Source organism: Bos indicus, chromosome 27 (genome assembly GCF_029378745.1).
Source record: "Bos indicus isolate NIAB-ARS_2022 breed Sahiwal x Tharparkar chromosome 27, NIAB-ARS_B.indTharparkar_mat_pri_1.0, whole genome shotgun sequence".
NCBI lineage: Eukaryota > Metazoa > Chordata > Mammalia > Artiodactyla > Bovidae > Bos > Bos indicus.
In genome coordinates, this window is record NC_091786.1 from 11,542,894 (window position 1) to 11,564,077 (window position 21,184).

A 21,184-nucleotide genomic window follows, 5' to 3' on the forward strand; every position below is an offset into this window, starting at 1 on the left:
GAGCTGAGCATCTAGGTAGCACTGCTTATGGTGAACTTAGAGCCGCTGCTGTTGGCCAAGTTCCAGGTACCACTAACCCACCCAGTCACCGTCTCTAGAAGCTACTTCTCCCACTATCCTTGAGATGTTTTTCAGTTGATATGTCTTCCTTTTGCAGAGGATGAAGTCAGGCTTCTTAAATCTCGAGATTTCAGCTTTTGGGAAATGTAGTTCTTTCAATTCATACCCACATTGCTGCCCCTCCCCCAGTGCACACAGGATCGACACGGTGAATGTGAAAGGTTTCCTGAAAGATGCTGGTCCAGGGTAGTTGGTGGTTTTAGTAGCTAAGTGGTTTCTGACTCTTGCGACCCCGTGGACTGTAGCCCACCAGGCTCCTCTGTCCTTGGGATTCTTCAGGCAAGAATACTGGAGTGGGTTGCTATTTCCTTCTCTGGAGAATCTTCCTGACCCAGGAATCGAACCCAGATCTCCCGCCTTGCAGGAAGATGATTTACTGGCAGAGCTATGAGGGATGCCCCGCCCAGGGTAGCAATCCTTTCTGACTCTGTGTCCTTAAAGACTAGTTGACTGTCTTAGACTCCTTTCAATCTCAGGGTAACTTTGCTCCCAGGAACACTTGGCCTTCTCGATCGGGCCTTGGTCATTAGCGATTTAGATGACCAAGGATGACCATTGGATGTGTTTGTATAACGTTCTAATTCAGACGACAGTTAGGAACTCAGGGTCCTCTGGAGCTACCTCCATCTTTTATGCAGATACCTGGGAGAAGCATTGGCACCCTGCCTTAAACACAGCGAAATACACTGAGGAAGGGCTGATGACCATCTCTCATCAGACCCTTGCCCAAGCAGAATATCCTGCTAAAATAACTGAAGATGACGGAAATTCTCACACCGAGGCTGCCTCATGGCGTTTAGATGCCAGTTCTCTGAAGATAGTGATCTGGAAGCATTGTTTTCCTGCCCTTGTTTACCTAATCAAGCTCATTCTTATGAACCACACATATTCACTCTCTCCTGCTGGCAAGAACAGCCTCTCCAGGAGTCCAACCCACCACACTCATCAGGTTTAATTTCTGCCTAATTGACTGCCTTGCCAGACCCTCCTCCTCTGTTCAGATTCTGATTTCAGAGTCCCCTGGGGTGAGCCTTTTTCTCCCTCCCCCACCTCTTCTCATGAGATCATCCATCTTCCCAGTGTCAAACTCGGCCTTTATTTTAATACCTAAATGTGTATCTCTAGCCCAGTGATCGTCAACCCTGAGAAATTTGGCCTTCCCGCCATTTGGCAGTGTCTGGAAACATTTTCAACACAACTGTATGAGGGATATACTGTCATCCGGTAGAGAGGGGCAAGAGACGCATGTGCTCTTTGTAGGGTAGTTCACAGCACAGGGCAGAAGCATCTGGACTAAGAGTGAATAGTGTGGAGGTTGAAACTCCCTGTTGCTGAGTGAGACAAGTTCTGTTCTAGAATCATGTATGCAACATTACCACTTACATGTCAGTGTGGTCCACACACTTGATATTGATAAAACAGAAATATTTTCTTCCCCAATTCTCTGTTATTTTTCCTGTTTCAGTCCCATCTTGGTAAATGGCAGCATATCCTCTTTTGCCTCCCTGAGACCTGGGAGTTAATGGTGCTTTCTCTCTGTCTCATATCCAATCTCTCTCACATCAGCAAATCCTGGGAGCTCTATATCCCAGCATCATTCTGGCACCATCCCTCTGTCTCTATCTCACTTGTAACTGCTGTATCCAACCCCCATCATCTCTTTCTTGGTCATTACAATAGCCTCTTAACTGCTTTCCTGGCTTCCACCCTTGACCCTTGCTAGCAATTGACACAACAACAGAATTTTAAAAATATAAATTGGACCGGTGCCAGCCCTCCTTCCAAACCTCAGTGTTGTCCCTTTTGCACTTACAAAACCACCCTGAAGTCAAAACCTGGGCCTATGCCCATCTTCCTGACCGTGCTCAGAAGCCTTCCTACTCAGAGGATTTCTGCTTACAGATGGCGGCGGTAGCTTTATCCCCGTCCATGCCTTCCCTGTTGGACTTCCTTCTTCCTGGAAGGTCCTACTGCTGGATTCCTCCCAGACTGATGGCTGCTTGTCATTCATTAGTATCTTCGATGAAGTGTCACATCTTCTGAATGTACTTTCAATATTATACAAAATGCAGTGGCCTCTCCCATCCACTGGGAGTGTGTCACTTGTTCTCTTACAGTATTTAAGTGGCTTTGTTCATTTTAATAGCACTTTTAAATTTAGATATAATTGAAAAGTAACATAGTTCTAGGTATACAACATAATGATTTGATATTTGTATGTATCGCAAAATGATTACCACAATAAGTCTGGTTGACGTCCATCCCCATACATCCATCACCGTACATTGTTACAATGTTTTCTTAGTAATGAAAAATTTTAAGGTCGATCTCTTAGCCAAATTTCAAGTACACAATTCACTATCAGTAACTATCGTCACCATGCTATTCCCTCCTCATGGCTTATTTAATTTATAGTTGGAAATTTGTGTTTGGTAACTCCCTTCACCTTTCCCCCCACTCCACCCCCACCGGTAATTAGCAGTGTTCTCTGTATCCATGAGCTTGGTTATTTATTGCAGTGGTGATGGTGGTGGATTTGTGGATTTCAATTACAATTTGTCTTGCTCTGTCTGATTTATTTCACTTAGCATAAGACCCTTAAGCCTATCCGTGTTGTTGCAAATGGTAGATTTTCTTTCTTTCTCACTCCTGAATTGTATTCCACTGTATATACATACCGCATTTTTCGATCTCTTCATCCATCAGCAGACCCAGAGGTCATTTCCAAATCTTGACTGTTAAAAATAATGTTGCAGTGAACACTGGTATATAAATATCTCTTTGCCATAGTCTTTTGTTTTCTTCACATATATTCCCAGAAGTGGAATTGCTGGATCATATGCTTATTTGACTTTTTAATTTTTGGAGGAACCTCCATATGGTTTTCCACAGTGGCTGCATCAATTTACGTTGCCACCAACAGGGCACGAGGGTTTCCTTCGCTCTACATTCTCACCAACACTCGTTATTTTTGTCTTTTTATTATTAACCATTTTGACAGGTGTGAAGTGACATTTCATTTTGGTTTTGATTTGCTTTTCTCCAGTGATTGGTACTGCCTAACACCCTTTCATGTAACTGGCCTCCTGTATGTCTTCTTTGGGAAAAATGTTTATTCAGATCTTATTTTTTAACCAGATATACTTTTTGCTGTTGTGGTGTGTGAGTTCTTTTTGTATGTTGGATATTAACATATTAAGAGATACTATTTGCAAATATTTTCTCTCGTTCAGTGGCTTGACTTTTAATTTTGTTGATGATTTCCTTTGTTGTGCTCTGCTTTTTAGTTTGATTCAGTCCCACTTGCATATTTTTGCTTTTGTTGCCTTTTGTCATCAGATGCAAAGAATCGTTTCCAAGATGTGTGTCAAAGACAGTTTATGTTTTCTTCTCAGAGTTTCATGGCTTTAGATTTTTTATCCAAGTCTTGGATCCATTTTGAAGTAATTTTTATGTGTGGTTAGGGGTCTGTACGGAGAAGGCAATGGCACCCCACTCCAGTACTCTTGCCTGGAAAATCCCATGGATGGAGGAGCCTGGTAGGCTGCAGTCCATGGGGTCGCTAAGAGTCGGACACAACTGAGTGACTTTACTTTCACTTTTCACTATCACGCATTGGAGAAGGAAATGGCAACTCATTCCAGTGTTCTTGCCTGGAAAATCTCAGTGACGACGGAACCTGGTGGGCTGCTGTCTATGGGGTCACACAGAGTCGGACACGACTGAAGTGAATTAGCAGCAGCAGCAGCAGCAGGGGTCTGTAAGTTAGGGATCTGGTTTTCTCTTTTGTGTGTAGCTGCCCAGTTTCCTCTGCATCATTTATTCTCATTAAAGATGCAGACTAAATGATAATTTAGTCTTAATAGGAGACTATTCTTTTCCCCAGTGTGTATTCTTGGGTCCTTTGTTATAAATTAATTGACAGTGTTTGTATGTGTCTAGTTCTGGGTCCTGTTTTGTTTCACCGATCTATGTCTGTGTGTACGCCAATGCTATACTGTTTAGATTACTGTAACTTTTTAATATAGTTTGAAATCAGGGAACGTGCTGCCTCCAGCTTTACTCTTTCTTACGATTGATTTTGCTGTTCTGAGTCTTCTATGTTTTGTTCATTCGGTTCTCCTCGGTGCACTCACATAAAGACCCCTGTCTCCTGTGTTGGTTAGATTAATTATGGTTTTCATCAATACAAATGATCAGCAATAAAGCATTCACTGTTAGCCTGACACCAAAAGCTTTGTAGAGAGACTAGAGATCATAGTTCTAAAATTGAGTAAAATATTTTAAGATGATATAGCTTGGACATCTTTCCCAAACTTTGCCTGCCTGCCAAAATCAACAATTTCCCTCAGTTCTCTCTTCTGTGGTCATTTTTTCATGGAAATAGTCCTCTGTTACCTAACATTGTATTTATTCCTATTTCATTTTCTACTAGATTACGGATTTGCTTAAAGGCAAAGATTCTTTGTATATTTGTATCACTTGCAGCATAGTGCTCTGTCTAAAAACAAAACAAACAAACAAAAAAAACTCTGAGACTCCTCTGTATAGCCAACATATTTTAGATGTTGTGCAAAAAAATTTGTGATATGTATTTGGTACTCATATTTTTATTACTACTTGATTTTCTGCTGAGGTCAGGGTAACTGAGGCACTATAGTATTTCATATTCAGCAAAGCCTAACTTATATAATAAATATCACTTGGTAACTAATATACCAAGAAGTAGAGCAATAGAGTCACTGAAACTGTTACAAAAGCTAACATATTGAGGGTGAATTATGTGCCCAGCCATATTCTAAATACTTTTAATATGTTAACTCATTTAATCTTCATAATAGCCCTATGAGATAGTGATTATTTTCCTCTTTCGACATTTGATGAAACAGTGGCAGAGAGAAGTAATTTGCTGAAGGTCACACCATAACAAAGAACTACTAAGCGCCCTTTCAACCTAGGCAGTATGATTCCCAAGTCAATATCCTTAACCTCTAACCAGTCACTTTTGATAAAAAATATAATTGACTTTGTACAGGACTGTATAGCTTTAAAGTAAAAGAGTTCTTTCCATCTAGATGTGACTTCTTAAAATTCCAGAATGGATTTATTGCTGTATACACTACACAATTACAGATGTCTCAGCCTTCCACTAATTTTGGTGATAAATAATATTTCTGCTTCCCGATACAATGACAAATTCTTTTTTTATCCTCTATGAAAATGCAAGACTTTAGTTGAATACAGTAACATATCTCTGCATAGTTGGGTGGGGGAGGGTGGAATGCAGGAAAATAAATCACTCTACCAATGCATCTTGGCAGCGTAATCATCTATTTCTAGCAAAGAGCAAAATAGACATTATATGACACACTCTTATTTGAGATAATCTTTTATGTTTTGTGGTTAACAATCCAAATAAATCAATGTGAGCAAAATTTAAGACTAAAAAGATAACCCCAAATCCCTTTAGTTGTCCTTTCTATCAAAAAGAGGACAGTTGTTATTTACAGCCACAATGAACCATGCTAATTTTCGCAAGAGGCTAGAGAGGCAGCATATTCACTAACAATAGATTTGCATAACAACGATGAAATGCACAAATAAAAATCTCCATTAAAAGCTTGTTAGAGGCCAGCCTGAAAAAGAGAAATTAAAAAAGATTCCGAGGACATCTCTCACTAGGTAGCCAACTCAAGGCTAAGAGCCATCTGGTCTCTTTTCATGCTCCATATCCACTGTCCTCACCAACGTAGACATGGACATGGTTTTTGGTCCTCTAATTAAGTGGAATCAATGTGGAATGGTAGGGCCGAGCTGCAAGACCATTTGCATCATTTTTTTGACAAGGTAATTGCCCGTCAGTAATTAGATTTCAAAAGGATCTCACACCAAGGGAACGAAAACGTTCAGCAGAGAGATGACTGCTTTCGTTTACTAAATCTTAACGTCACAGTGTCTTAGATAAATCATAGGTTGAGACACCACACTGCCTTATAGATGAAAAAATGTGGTATTTAGGTATGCATTTAAAAGTCAGGAGCCAATTCTACAACGGAAACAGAATTTGGAGGAAATAAAATCTTTTCTTTACCACCTAGTAGCTCTATGCCTTTGCGATAGCATATATGTCTTGGTTTAATTTTGCTCAATTATAAAATTAGAGTGATGTACACCAAAGGGTTGAGCCAAGTCTCCCAAGTTTTTCCTGAACTTCAACAATCTGAAAGCTTTGGTCTGTTAACCCATCATCTTCTCTTACCTCTCATTCTTCTTATTTCTTACATGATATACTCAACTGAAAATTGGAGCTGCTGTCACTCATGCCAAACCTGGAAAGATATTCTATAAACTTCTGTTCACAGATGGTCAAAACTCCATCAGTTATACCTCTTAAACATTTTGGGAATGTTGCTTGCTGCTGCTGCTAAGTCGCTTCAGTCATTTCTGACTCTGTGTGACCCCATAGACGGCAGCCCACCAGGCTCCCTGTCCCTGGGATTCTCCAGGCAAGAACACTGGAGTGGGTTGCCATTTCCTTCTCCAATGCATGCATGCATGGTAAGTCGCTTCAGTCGTGTCCGACTCTGTGTGACCCTGTGGACAGCAGCCCTCCAGGCTCCTGTGTCCATGGGATTCTCCAGGCAAGAATACTGGAGTGGGTTGCCATTTCCTTCTCCATATGTTGCTTAATTCTCCCTTTGTTCACTTCCCATTGCCTCTGTCTCTGTTAAGTTCTTCACCTTCTCAGTTATGGATTACGTAAAAAGTCTCTCAATAGGCCTGTTTCCCTAACTGTAACCAGCCACCATACTGCTAACCTGATTATCCAAGTAAAAAATATGGTATTGGTCTTTCTTTTTAGAATCCCCTGTATCCTTCAGTAGAAACATCTTAACAGATATAAGGATTTGGGCCCTTCATCATTACTTCCTTTCCCCTCTAATTTAGCCAAAGTGATGTACCGAATAAAATTCTCCCCCTTGTCTTTGACTTTGATCTACTCTTTTGCCACTGTGTGATTAAATTCCACTGTCTTCAAGAGTCACAGTTGGACAACCTTTAAATAAAGGAAAATGCATTACCTCACTCACCCCAATAGTGTGTATCTCACACACACACACGCACACACGTACACGCACGCATGCACGCACGAACTTAACCAGAGTACTGAACGTCGAAAAGAAGAGGCCCATTTCAAGGACCTCAGTGTTCATATCGTCAGCTCTTTATTTACCCATCTCCGTGGAGATTTCATTTGAAAACTGATGGTCTGAGGGGGACATCTACTGCTCCCACTTGTGCTCAGAGAGGATTTTGCTTTGGCCTGATTACAAAGAGGGCGGCGAGCTCTTAGGAGTGTTGAATGGCTTCCTCTCTCCTATCCTCACATCCAAACCATCATCAGTACATTCAGGTGGAGGAGTAAACTTCAGCTGCTGCAGCCCATGGTTGGGAATTAGCTGATAAATGTGAATGTGTTGATGGCGGAGAGAGAAGCTGATAAGAGGCTGGAAATTGGCAGCTCTGGGCTTGCCCAGAAATGAGCCCAGGTTGCCCGAAAATGGAAGTGATTTGGGCTGTGGTCCAGCTGCTGAAAACCTTGTAAGTTTATCTCACACTGTTGTGATTTTACTTAAAAATATTTAGGGGGGTTCTTTTTATGTTAGCTGCTTTGTACAGGAAAGGGACAGTGAGGACATCTTACACTTTATGTCACATCGAATGTGGGCAACCATCAGCCCTTAAGGCTCATCAGCTTCTCCTTGTTTTCACTTAAAATTGGGCTTCCCTTCTGAGTATTCACATAAAGCTGATGCTTCCTCCACAGAATGTATGCCGCATGGATGGGCTTGCTCAGACCTGTCCTCTATTCCATGTAATGCATGGGCACCTAGCTTTCATTGGTCTGAGAAGTTCCCCATTTGGATGGTAGATTGAGGTTCACTCTACCTGTAGGGAATTAAGCAGAGCTCAAACTTTCTCTCTGCAGTCTTGAAAAGAGAAAACTGAGCAAAACACAATTGCAGTTTTGCAAAAGAGATCCAGTTTAGGATTCTTGGGAAGAATCTTAGAGGAAAAAAAAATAAGTTTGAAATTTGTAAGTGAAGTCAAAGGTCATAAAGGTGAAAGGACTTTCTCAGCTTTCACACTGGCCAAGATCCTGGCCTGAGACCAGGAAGAGGGTCACTGATGGGAGCAGAAAAATAGGCCAGTATCTGTAATGTCATGAGAAGGTGTTGTGAGAAATTAGAAAAAGTCAGAAAGTTTCAGAGCAACAAGCCTTAGAAGCCAGGTCAAGGGTTTTCACATTCATTCTGAGTGATAACCAAAATATTTAAGTAGTGCTAAAACTTGATTATATCTGTTCCTTCTTAAAAACAAAAACAAACAAAAGAAACAGTTCTCTGCCATCTGTATGGATAATGGATCAGAGATGGGGTTAGGTGTGTGCACAGCAGAGTTATGGAGGCCCCCTAACAAGGTGAGTGACAGTCATCGTAAGAGATTGTGGAAATTAATCTATTGTGGTGGTTTTGAGGAACAAAAACTATTTATCTTCAAGGACTTGAAGTATTTTATTTTTTTGTCCTGAATGTTTCCATTTATATCGAAGCAAAGAGACACCTAGAAGTCATCCCTATGGGCAAGTGGACATTGTATGATTTAATCAGTTTTGCCCTGAATGGCTGAGAAGGGCATCTTCAGAGAGGGAACATGTCCTGACGTTTGCAGGGGGCGGTCAAGGGCCATACGAGACTGGGGCACCGGGGGTGACAGAGGGTCTTCCAGGAGCACAGCCCAGCCCCACATCCAGCAGCATCATCAGGTCACCTCTCCTTCCATCCCTGAGCGCCTCTTACCCTGTCTCTAAATCTTATTAGAGAATCCATCTAGGACTAGAGTGAGAAGCGATTTTCCTGTCCTGACAATTTAACACTCAAGTGAACTCAGATGAATTTACACCAGGAGCTAGCTCTGTTTGCAAATTAGTATCAAGACGTTATCAATTTTGCAAGTCTTTGACTCTTAACTTGTTTTGAGGATACAGTTAAACTCGGTTAAAATGATATTTTTTCAATACCTACAGGCACCTCTCAATATCAAGATTTGTGATACACTTAGACAGTAGGAGAAAAATGCATCTGTGTAGTCTTACATATGCAAATAGAGTTCATAAGAAAATTATTCTTGATTTTTTTTTCTTTTTTGCTTCTAAGAAAATGAATTCAGGTCCTGTGGGAAAGAAAGTACCGTCAAAGGAGTTACTTCTATGGCTATTATTTCTCCTAGTATAGCCTAGCCTCTGATTGGATTAAATGTTATATTGATTCAAGCCAGTGTTGTTTCAAGTACAATCTTGGCTGCATATTGTGTGGAACCATGACTTTGATTCATCTCAGTGACAGTTGTCAGGCATTGTAAATAAAAATCTCTCTGACTTTAATGTGTTCCAGTGAAAAGTATGTGAGAAATTCAAATAACTAATGCAATATTTGACAAGAGTACATCTTATATTAATAACTTGTCTCTGGTATTTTATTTTTATTTAGTAGAAATGAAAATTGCTCTAACACCTAACCCTTAAAACTTCCAGCATAGACATAAACTCACATGTGTCATATTACAATCACTGAGCAGAAGGTACTGAAATCTACAGACATGACCTCGATAACGTGCCCCATAATTTCTGTTTTTGCTCTCAAACATGAAACTCATTAGCTTTTGTGCTTTCAGTGCACATGCACTGAACAGAAAGGCATTTAATTATTATAAGCAAGGAGGTGATTTTAATTTTTAGTGAAAAAAGAAGCTAATGAGATCAGGAAAAGTTTTTAAAGTTGGCCTATAATTGTGCTGCAGATAACAATGAATCATCCTTCATATTATTTACTGGAGACCAATAAATGATATGTTTTATTTTAACAGGCAATTTGCTGCCATAACTGTGCTTTTCCTCTAAAAGGTAAGTGCATTTTAAGAATTATTATATAAAATTATCATGGTTTCTGATTTATAGCTTCGAAAAGCCTATTAATTTTAAAGTCTCATGGTTGACAGCTGTGTTGTTCAAAGGCAAGGATATATAGTATTAATTATCTCAAGCTCCAGATTATTGTTCATGGTGGAGACATTGCATATAAAGGACAGACTGGCACTTTTTTCTCTTTTAGTAGGAATAATTAATTAACCTGGTGACTTTAAAAGAAATACCTGTTGAAGTAAAATACAAAGAATGCAGTTTTAGTTTTGTTAATTTGCTTCACTTCTGGATGGCTTTTGACACTTTTCATGGAAATTACCAGCCAATTGGAGCTTGCCTGCAGTTTTTGCTACTGATCTTTCTTGATTGGTTGCTTGGCTGGCTTAGTCATTTTGAGGGTGAAAAATGGTTGTATCTTCTCGGTAGTATTTGACAATAACACTTTTATTGAAAATATAGACTTTTAACATTTTGGTGTAATATATTGGATTTAAGTATGGATTAAATTTTGTTGCTGATTCAATCTAGTATTTAAATTTTCAAGAATCCTATGAGGTTGAAAAGTAAACTAAATGCTTGAGTATAGCATTTTCTGTGTTTACTATGTAACAGGAAGCAACCAGATCATGGTCTTGTGTCTCTGCCTGCCCATCTTGAAGCATTCGGTCAGTGAAATCATGACAGGGTTATTAATTACCCTAGCAGTAACTACCCTAAGCAGTATGCCCAGTCTAGCAGGCATAGAGTCTGCTTCTTGATAAAGGTGTGGTCTTTGTCTTCAAATGATGCCCTTCAACACCTTGCATGGCAAACATCGATCTCTCTTACCGATCTTGATTCCATACCTCGTTGTTTCTGTATGTTGGTTGCCGACTGTCACATTTTTACCATTCCATTTGTGGATGCTGGAAGGAGAGGTTCACTTTCTTTGCGCCACTGGGCCCTGATGTGGGTTATAGTAACCAAGTAGCTGTATGTGTAGCTAAGTTGTTAAGATGAGTAAATTCATAAATTATCACTCTTTTGCCACCTAATAGTTGTTTCTTCATATGCTTTGTGTTTGTGTGGTCTGATGATCTTGGTCAATTTATTGCGTTAGGACCCTCATGCAAGGTTGTTTAGTAAGCAAAGGAAAGCATTTTGGGGGAGGGGGGGAACACTGCTTCTTTTCAAAGTCCTGCACTGTTACAATTGGAACCCATGAATAAGTGACCAAGAGATATTTTTCAAAAACATAGTTCAAATTCTCCCTTCACAGTGGGTGTTAGCTAATAATAATTTCAACAAAGTCTTGTTAATGTTTAATCTGAACTATATAAATGTGTGATATGTAGGTTACAGTCAGTGTTCAGATCACATTGCACAAAAACAAGCAAAAGAAGTTAAAGTTTCAAGCATGTTCCAACACCCCACTCCCTCCCATGCTGTGACGGAAAGAACACAGACTTTGGAGTCAATTAAAATTCATTTGTACACCTAATCCCAGCTCTTATCCTCTGAGCAATCTGAGGTAAACTCCTTAACCTCTCAGAAATACTTTCACTGTTCTTCAAACTGGATATTATCATACCTACGATGCAAGCCTGCCGTCAAGATGCCAGAAGGTGACTTGTCAGTTCCTTACTTTCTAAGAGTTAATTTCTTATTATGGAAAAACTCCTTCTTGCTCTATTTGATAAAGCAATAGTTTTACGGCACGCTTTTTCCTTCTTCTGTCTTTTTGCCTTGGCTCTGCTGACTTGGTAAGATATTGAGATTTATAAACATGAGGGCACCGTGTCTTGCTCACTGTTTGTAGAAATGTTATATTCTGTTATTGGTGTCTGTGTGTAGAATCAGGGGATTGTTCCCAGGCATTTGTGGACACAGACAACTCTTATTTAATACTAGCTCTTTATATATCTTAAATATTTGTCTTTTCTTTGATGTTCCTACTTAGGGTCCCACATCTGCAGATTCAACCAACTGCAGGTCAAAAATGTTTGGAAAGGAAATTCCAGAAAGCAAGCTTGAATTTAGCTTAGCTCCAGATATCAAGCTTGAATTTAGCTTAGCTCTAGAAAGCTAAGCTTGAATTTTCTGTGCATTGGCAACTATTGATATAGCACACCCATTGTATTAGGTATTAAAAGCAATTTACAAATAATGTAGAGTATGTAAGAGGGTGTGCAGTAGGTTATATGAAAATACTACACCATTTGACCAGAGATGAGCATTTGCGAGTTCTGGTATCCCAGGAGGTTGTGGATCCAGTTCCCACTTGAATACCAAGGAAGTACTCTATGCTGAAGCTTGGAAGCAGGACCCTTTTCTTGCTTCTCTTATTCCATTATCTAGAAAAAAATCTCCTTTTTTGCAATGCTTTCTATTAAAACACTGCTGGGTAATTGGATAGTTAAATAGTTGAAAATGGTTCAATAGCGTTCCTAGGTAATATTTACATTTTAATGAGCTTTGTAATGGTCTAACCTAAATGCAAGGGAATATGATGACCTCTGTGGCAGTGGGAATCATTTGAGGCCATTAAGTCTTTGCCAGGCAGCCCTATAAACTATAAAAAGTAGGGTTGCTTCCTCTCCGTCCTTACGGTAAAGCATCTATGTGTGTGCACAATCTCTCATTCCTATTCTTTCTTCCCCCTCTCTCACTGCCTGTAAAAAACTTTAAACTGACAGATATTGATATCCCAGCCTCTTCTGAAAATTGTAAACACATTTTCCTCTGTATCCATTTAAAATATCCTCTGTCCCGTTCTCCAATCCCTTAGGTTTTATTAGTTTCTTCCAAACTTTAAGAATAATTTCCATTTTTAATTGTGTTTACTTGTCACAGATTTTCATATTCCTTAGTCAAACAGTTCCACTAAGGTTGGAAGGTGTTATCTATTGTTGCTCATTGGGAAATGAGATGAGGTTGCTTGGCTCATCAGAAGAGCAAAGATGGGTTAATGTTAGGGCTTTTGACATCCAATCCACTCCAGGTAGGCAGACATTATTCTAGCACGTAAAAGCAATTTATGTGCTATTTTTCTTCTACAGATTTATTCATATGTATGGAAATAGGAGGGAAAAAGAAAACCAGACAAAATGTACTGCATGTGGTAATGTGACTGAGCTCTTCAATAAGTCAGACTTTCACCAGGCTACTTGCCAGGATAAACTCAGTGTTGACAGGGCCCTTGATTTTGGGGGAAAAAATAAATAAATAAATAAATATATATGTATATAGCGCAAAGCCTAAAATGAGAATACTTTACAAATGATAAATAAGAAATTCATTTTTAAAATAGAGCTCTCTGCTTAAATAATGGAATATGTATATGACATTGCTAAGCTTTTTGACAAAATAGGCCCTGCTTGCTACATTTTGTTGGGCACAGTTAATAGATTCTGGCAAGAAAAAAAAAAAAAGAGTGGATTCCCCAGAGAAAATTTTAATGTCATTCCAACTGCATTAGCAATAAAGACTTAAATTATTGATATTTGTTTTTATCTCAAAATTTTATGTGGATTTATTTTCTGTTATTGCTGAAAAGTGACTGCTGGCTTCCAGTGCTTGAATACCTTTTTTTTCATCTCAGTTCTTTCATCTGCTTGAATATAATGATTTGCTGTATTTGAGCCAAAGCTTACCAACCATATCTGTCATAACATGAATTTTCCCCAGCTGGCCGAATGGATGCTTTATCTGCTTCTTGATTAATTAAGAAAAAAAAAATCTATGTTAATTTTGATAAGTTCAGATAGGTTAAATGATCATGAGAGGATTATTCTTGAAATGATTATCCATCCATGCATTCAGTTTATCTCAAATAGGTTGCAAGTGAGGTAGGACTGTCTGTATATTATGAGGGATTGCAACTATATGAGAAACACTCAAAACTAAAGTTAACCTTTCTGAAAGAATTTCAATTTTATCATTCATTTTTTTCCTAGAAGACTGAAAAATCGTTTTCTTCACAGTTAGAATGCCCTCTCTTAACACGAACATTGTGTTGGTATACAATTGGTTTTCTCACCCTGGTTGGTGGTCTCTCTTTTATTTTTGATCAGTACTCCTAGTCATTTTTAATAACCATTAAGATGTCTGAAAAACACTGTAGTAAGTCTTCTTGGATTATGAAAGTGAAAGTGAAAGTCGCTCAGCCGTGTCCGACTCTTTGAGACCCAAAGGACTATACAGTGCATGGAATTCTCCAGGCCAGAATACTGGAGTGGGTAGCCTTTCCCTTCTCCAGGGGATCTTCCCAACCCAGGGTTTGAACCCAGGTCTCCTACATTGCGGGCGGAATCTTAACCTGCTGAGCTACAAGGGAAGCCCAAGAATACTGGAGTGGGTAGCCTATCCCTTCTGCAGTGGATCTTCCCGACCCAGGAATAGAACTGGGGTCTCCAACAGCTGCATGTGGATTCTTTACCAACTGGGCTATCAGGGAAGCCCTTGGCACTTCTTTAATTTCTGAATCTACCTCTGTGTTTTTTATACCTTTCAACTTGTGACATATTTTCACTGGTGATTTGATTAGTGGCATATATATGAAACCTAACTTTGAATCACTATTTTATGTAAATATTTAAAGTATAAAAGAACCCAAAACTTGTTTGATTGTTCTTTAATGGGTTTCTCTATGTGTAGAAAAAACCCAAGATTCATTCCTTTTTTCCTACATATTATTATTTGCCTTTATATGTTTATCTTGAAGTATAGCTTTGTCTCACTCAATTTTAGAAAAAGATTTAGAGGCATCCCTGGACCATGTATCTGTCCTCAGCATTCCTGGTGATTATTTTTTTTTTTTTTTTCATTTAAACAAGTACTAGCTGTATAGAAACCTCCTACTGACAATAAGTATAGATACTAAAACTTAAGATTCTATAATTAAATGAATATAGATAAACATTTCTTTGGGCAATGAAAAAATGTTTGTCAAAAGAGTACCACTATAGCCAGTAGACTGGTAAACTTAAAGGAGAAAAAAAAAAAAGAATTTACCATAATCCAATCATACCACCCCTTGAGATATTTCTATGTGTTTTGACATTTCTGTGTGTTTTCCTACTTTTTGATGCATCTATTTAGACATAAAAATTTGATTACACCTGTGCAGGCTTACTTCAATTATTTTCTTAGATAGATGAATTTCCATCCATCTTTCTATCCCAAAAGGCACCAAGGCCTCCCCTGCCCTCTGGCTTCTTTTGGTTCAGTGAGTGAGAGATGTCAAAAATGAGAAGGAGAGAGCAGAGGAAGAATCAGGTTTTATTTCCCTGGTTCCCTTCTTCCAGGGTTGCCTCCAGCAACCTCAGCCACAACTCAGCTCCTCTTACTCACCTTCCCTAGACAGCTCCCTGGGTTCTAGGACTGTTTGACAGGGATGCAGAGCTCAGCATTCTCCTGTGCAGCCCTATGGTTTCTGTGAACAAAGCACATCTTTGTAAATAGTCCTTTCTTGTCCTAATTTAAGCATGCCGTCTGTTTCCAGTCGGAACATTGACTCATGCTATACTCTATAAATGATTTTATCACCTGTTTATATTGGGCTCTACAATATGTCTTGAACATCCTGGCATGCCTTTCAGCATCGTTTTACCACATTCTAATAATTCTTGGGTCATGCACATCATGAACGGACATTTACTTTGTTTTCAATGTTTTTTTTACTAGAGAGCACCTCATTAGAATTGACTCATTGGAAAAGAGCCTGATGCTGGGAAAGATTGAAGGCGGGAGGAGAAGGGGGCGACATAGGATGAGATGGTTGGATGGCATCACCGACTCAATGGACATGAGTTTGAGTAAACTCCAGGAATTGGTGATGGACAGGGAGGCCTGGCATGCTGCAGTCCATGGGGTCGCAAAGAGTCAGGCACGACCGAGGGACTGAATTGAAAGAGCACCTCTGTAGGGATGTATGTCCTTTTTATTCCCTTGGGGTAAATTTCTGGAAATGAACTACTGGAAGTACTTTGCAAATATTAATATGTTATTATTGCTTCAGATCTGTAATCAAAGAATGCTCTCTATTGATCATCCTTGACTGTACCAGCTCTGCACTACCTCAAGCCACTCAGCAGTCACTTTTAAGTCCTACTGCTTGAGAATGAGACATCACATCTCCAGGTTCTAGGGTTTCCTCTGTGTATCTTCTAAGTTTTGTTTACTCAGAAGGCCATCAACCCACTCTTCTTAATTAGCAATAGGGGATCCGTTATGGCTAGAAATCAGGGCAGGCAGAGAAGTAGAAGCCTCTGCTACCAGAAGGCTATTCAGTGCATGGGAGGGCATTTGGCTAGAAAGTCCTCTATTTACATCTGTCCAGGCTTCACTCATCGCAAACATCAGTTCTTCCCAGTTTGGGAAGACACAGAAAGCCTGTGTCTCCTGAAGAAGTAGCAGAGGAGCAGAGGGAACCCAGAAGAACACTGGGGAGTAAAGCTACTGACCATATTGGAGCATCTACAGAGTCATTAAAACACAATGCCCTTTAGTAGCTTCATGGTTAAGAGCCAGTGACTCCCTTTTCTCACCCACCTGCAATAACGTGAGGCTGACCATCATGGCCAGTCCTCAATCATATAAACGCCCAACTTTATATTCTCAAGGAACTGAAGCAGTTGAAATACAAATAAAACAGAAATTCAGGCTTTTTCTTTTCTTTTTGTTAAATAGAATTATAGATTGCACACAACTCAAGTACTTTATCTGTAGCTATAATAATGACCTAGGTGATACAAATTTTGTCACCAGAGTTATCAGCGTGTTTCTACATCTTGGCTAAAAGCCCAGAAAGAATAGATTTAAAGACTGAAAATCTGGAGTGTTTTATAAATATTATAAGTATTCTTATTCCTGAGGAAAATGTGTTTTGGGGGCAGCAACTCTTACAAGGAAAACACAAAATTTTCATATATATCATTTTCTCAAATATTTTATCATCATTTCTATGTTCAGTTCAGTTCAACCGCTCAGTCGTGTCCGACTCTTTGTGACCCCATGAATCACAGCACGCCAGGCCTCCCTGTCCATCACTAACTCCCATCGAGTCGGTGATGCCATCCAGCCATCTCATCCTCTGTCATCTCCTTCTCCTCCTACCCCCAGTCCCTCCCAGCATCAGGGTCTTTTCCAATGAGTCAACACTTTGCATGAGGTGGCCAAAGTATTGGAGTTTCAGCTTCAGCATCAGTCCTTCCAATGAACACCCATGACTGATCTCCTTTAGGATGGACTGGGTGGATCTCCTTGCAGTCCAAAGGACTCTCAAGAGTCTTCTCCAACACCACAGCTCAAAAGCATCAATTCTTCGGCACTCAGCTTTCTTCACAGTCCAACTCTCACATCCATACTTGACCACTGGGAAAACCATAGCCTTGACTAGACGGAACTTTGTTGGCAAAGTAATATCTCTGCTTTTTTTTTTAATTTTTTAACTTTATAAAATTGTATTGGTTTTGCCATATATCAACATGAATCTACCACAGGTATACACGTGTTCCAATATCTCTGCTTTTGAATATGTTATCTAGGTTGGTCATAACTTTCCTTCCAAGGAGTAAGCGTCTTTTAATTTCCTGGCTGCAATCACCATCTGCAGTGATTTCAGAGCCCCCCAAAATAAAGTCTGACACTGTTTCCACTGTTTTGCCATCTATTTCCCATGAAGTGATGGGACCAGATGCCATGACCTTCATTTTATGAATGTTGAGCTTTAAGCCAACTTTTTCACTCTCCTCTTTCACTTTCATCAAGAGGCTTAAGTTCCTCTTCAGTTTCTGCCATAAGGGTGGTGTCATCTGCATATCTGAGGTTATTGATATTTCTCCCAGCAATCTTGATTCCAGCTTGTGCTTCTTCCAGCCCAGCGTTTCTCATGATGTACTCTGCATAGAAGTTAAATAAGCAGGGTGACAATAGACAGCCTTGACATACTCCTTTTCCTATTTGGAACCAGTCTGTTGTTCCATGTCCAGTTCTAACTGTTGCTTCCTGACCTGCATACAGATTTCTCAAGAGGTAGGTCAGGTGGTCTAGGATTCCCATCTCTTTGAGAATTTTCCACAGTTTATTGTGATCCACACAGTCAAAGGCTTTGGCATAGTCAATAAAGCAGAAATAGATGTTTTTCTGGAACTCTCTTGCTTTTTCCATGATCCAGAGGATGTTGGCAATTTGATCTCTGGTTCCTCTGCCTGTTCTAAAACCAGCTTGAACATTAACCAAAAAGAAATCACTGCTCCTGGAAAACAAATACTAAGCAAATAAAAGCAATTAAAATACCTCTTCTCCTTACGACTTTCAGTGTTTCAGAGATGTTTTTCAAACTTGATCTCCTCAGAAACTACACATCCTCAGACCTGTTTTCAGAGGTCCCTGGATTTCCAAGCCAGGCTTCAACAGTACATGAACTGTGAACTTCCAGATGTTCAAGTTGGATGTAGAAAAGGCAGAGGAACCAGAGGTCAAATTGCCAACATCTGTTGGATCATCAAAAAAGGAAGGGAATTCCAAAAAAAAATCTAATTCTGCTTCATTGACTATGCTAAAGCCTTTGACTGTGTGGATCACAACAAACTGGAAAATTCTCTAAGAGATGAGAATACCAGACCACCTGACCTGCCTCCTGAGAAACCTGTATGCAGGTCAAGAAGCAACAGTTAGAACCGGACATGGAACAACAGACTGGTTCCAAATAGGAAAAGGAGTATGTCAAGGCTGTATATTGTCACCCTGCTTATTTAACTTATATGCAGAGTACATCATGGGAAATGCCGGGCTGGAGGAAGCACAAGCTGGAATCAAGATTTCTGGGAGAAACATCAATAACCTCAGATATGCAGATGATACCACCCTTATGGCAAAAAGTGAAGAGGAACTAAACAGCCTTTTGATGAAAGTGAAAGAGGAGAGTGAAAAAGTTGGCTTAACCTCAACATTCATAAAAGGACGACCATGACATCTGGTCCCACCACTTCATGGCAAATAGTTGGGGAAACAATGGAAACAGTGACAGATTTTATTTTCTTGGGCTCCAAAATCACTGCAGATGGTGACTCCAACGATGAAACTAAAAGACACTTGCTCCTTGGAAGGAAAGTTATGACCAGCCTAGACAGTATATTAAAAAGCAGAGACATTCCTTTGCTGAAAAAGGACTGACTATTCAAAGCTATGGTTTTTCCAGTGGTCATGTATGGATGTGAGTGTTGGACCATAAAGTTGAGCACTGAAGAACTGATGCTTTTGAACTGTGGTGTTGGAGAAGACTCTTGAGAGTCCCTTGGACTGCAAGGAGATCCAACCAGTCCATCCTAAAGGAGATCAGTCCTGAATATTCATTGAAAGGACTGATGCTGAAGCTGAACCTCCAGTACTTTGGCCACATGATGCGAAGAACTGACTCTCTTGAAAAGACCCTGATGTTGGGAAAGAGTGAAGGCAAGAGAAGGGGATGACAGAGGACGAGACTGTTGCATGGTATCACTGACTCAATGGACATGAGTTTGAGCAAGCTCCAGGAGTTGGTGATGGACAGGGAAGCCTGGTGTGCTACAGTCCATGTGGTTTCATAGAGTCAGACACAACTAAATGAACTGAACTGAATTTCCTATGAGATGTTTATGAATAAGTATATATCTTTAAAACTATTGATAAGATAGTATCAGTGAAATCCTAATTAATCACCTTACAATATTGGCTGCCTTGCTGTTTCAAATTGTACTGCTATGATTGACAAGAAGTCACAAAGATGGGGAGGAAAGAAAGAGAGACAAAGATCATTGAAAAGATGCATTAATGTTAAAGCCACCTGATACCTGGAAAGCTTTACTAACCAAAATTTCAGTGTATATTGAATATAGCAAATTGCGGGGAGAATTGACACATTATTACATGTCAAATAATAGCACAGTCATATGGAATATACAAAAATCCCTGTGCTAAAATTCAGCAACGCCGTCACTTAGAAGTGCCAGTTTATTTTCAAATAAACGATATCATCTATTATACTGTTTTGTGATATTAGTCCTGTTATTTTGAATTGTATAGGCTTTATAGTTTTATTTATGAATATGTTTTTTAAAAATCATCAGTGTTAATTTTCTGTTTATATGCTGGTAAATAATATTAAAATGAAAGTAATTTAAGCTAAAATTAGGCATTTGTGTCAAAATTTGCTTCATATGTGACATATTCATTGCTAAATTTTGAGACATACTTAATACTGGTTATTCTCCTAGCACTCACGATCAGAATTATATCTATTTTTGAAACATGCCTGTGCCTCACCACTAGTTTTTCCATGTATTCAGTTAGTCATTAAGTGTCAAGGTTAAATTGTAGTCTAGCTGCTAAAATTAGCTTAGGAATTTCTGTGGAGAGTATGGACATTGGTCAAGATACACATAAATAATTCTCAGTAAAACATACATCTCACTGAAATGTCTGGAAATGCAGAACTTACTTTACAGAAAGCTCTAAGTAACCCAATGAATGTGTGCAATGCATCCCTGTGAATCACACAGGGATATGGAGGATGATTAAATTTATAAGCATTTGAGACTAGGACTTGCTGAGGTGTGAAGAGCTCTTAAATTCATTGTTGATAGATCTTCTTGAGTATTTCTAGGCCCTTCTCGGGCTCTGGTTTCACTGTGAGATTCAGATATTTTGCAACATTATTCCTTATTAATAAATATTGCATGTGATTCTTCATTACTGTATATAGTGCAATGTTAGAAATAAATATATTTCTAACCGTTTTGCCTTCAGTCTGCCAATCTGCTCCATACCATCTTTCTTTTTTTTTTTTATACCATTTTTCTTGACATTGCTAAAATAATCTCTGCAAAGATTTTTTTCACTTGTTTCAAAATCTTCAATATTTTTCACGTCCTAAGGTCTTACATTGGCATTTAATGCCCCTCTTCCTTCACCTGTCTTTCTAAATGTCAACTTCCTACCCCATACAATGACCCTTTGTTCCAGAAAGACCTGCTCATCATGCTGAAATGAACCTTACTCACTTCACCCTGTCATCTAAGAATCTTTTTGTGCCCAATCTCTAACTTTGTTATCCACATCCGA

General features: G+C 39.3%; 1 protein-coding gene across 6 annotated transcripts in view; it reads left to right on the forward strand.

Annotated features, from left to right (window-relative positions):
- The window catches only part of TENM3 (teneurin transmembrane protein 3), a 2,742,616-nt gene that overhangs the window by 469,088 nt on the left and 2,252,344 nt on the right, over positions 1–21,184 (forward strand). For all 6 annotated transcript variants that reach the window (XM_070781691.1, XM_070781692.1, XM_070781693.1 and 3 more), the window contains exon 3: positions 10,048–10,084. The gene's annotated coding sequence lies outside the window, so the exon portion shown is untranslated. The remainder of the gene's footprint in view (positions 1–10,047; positions 10,085–21,184) is intronic.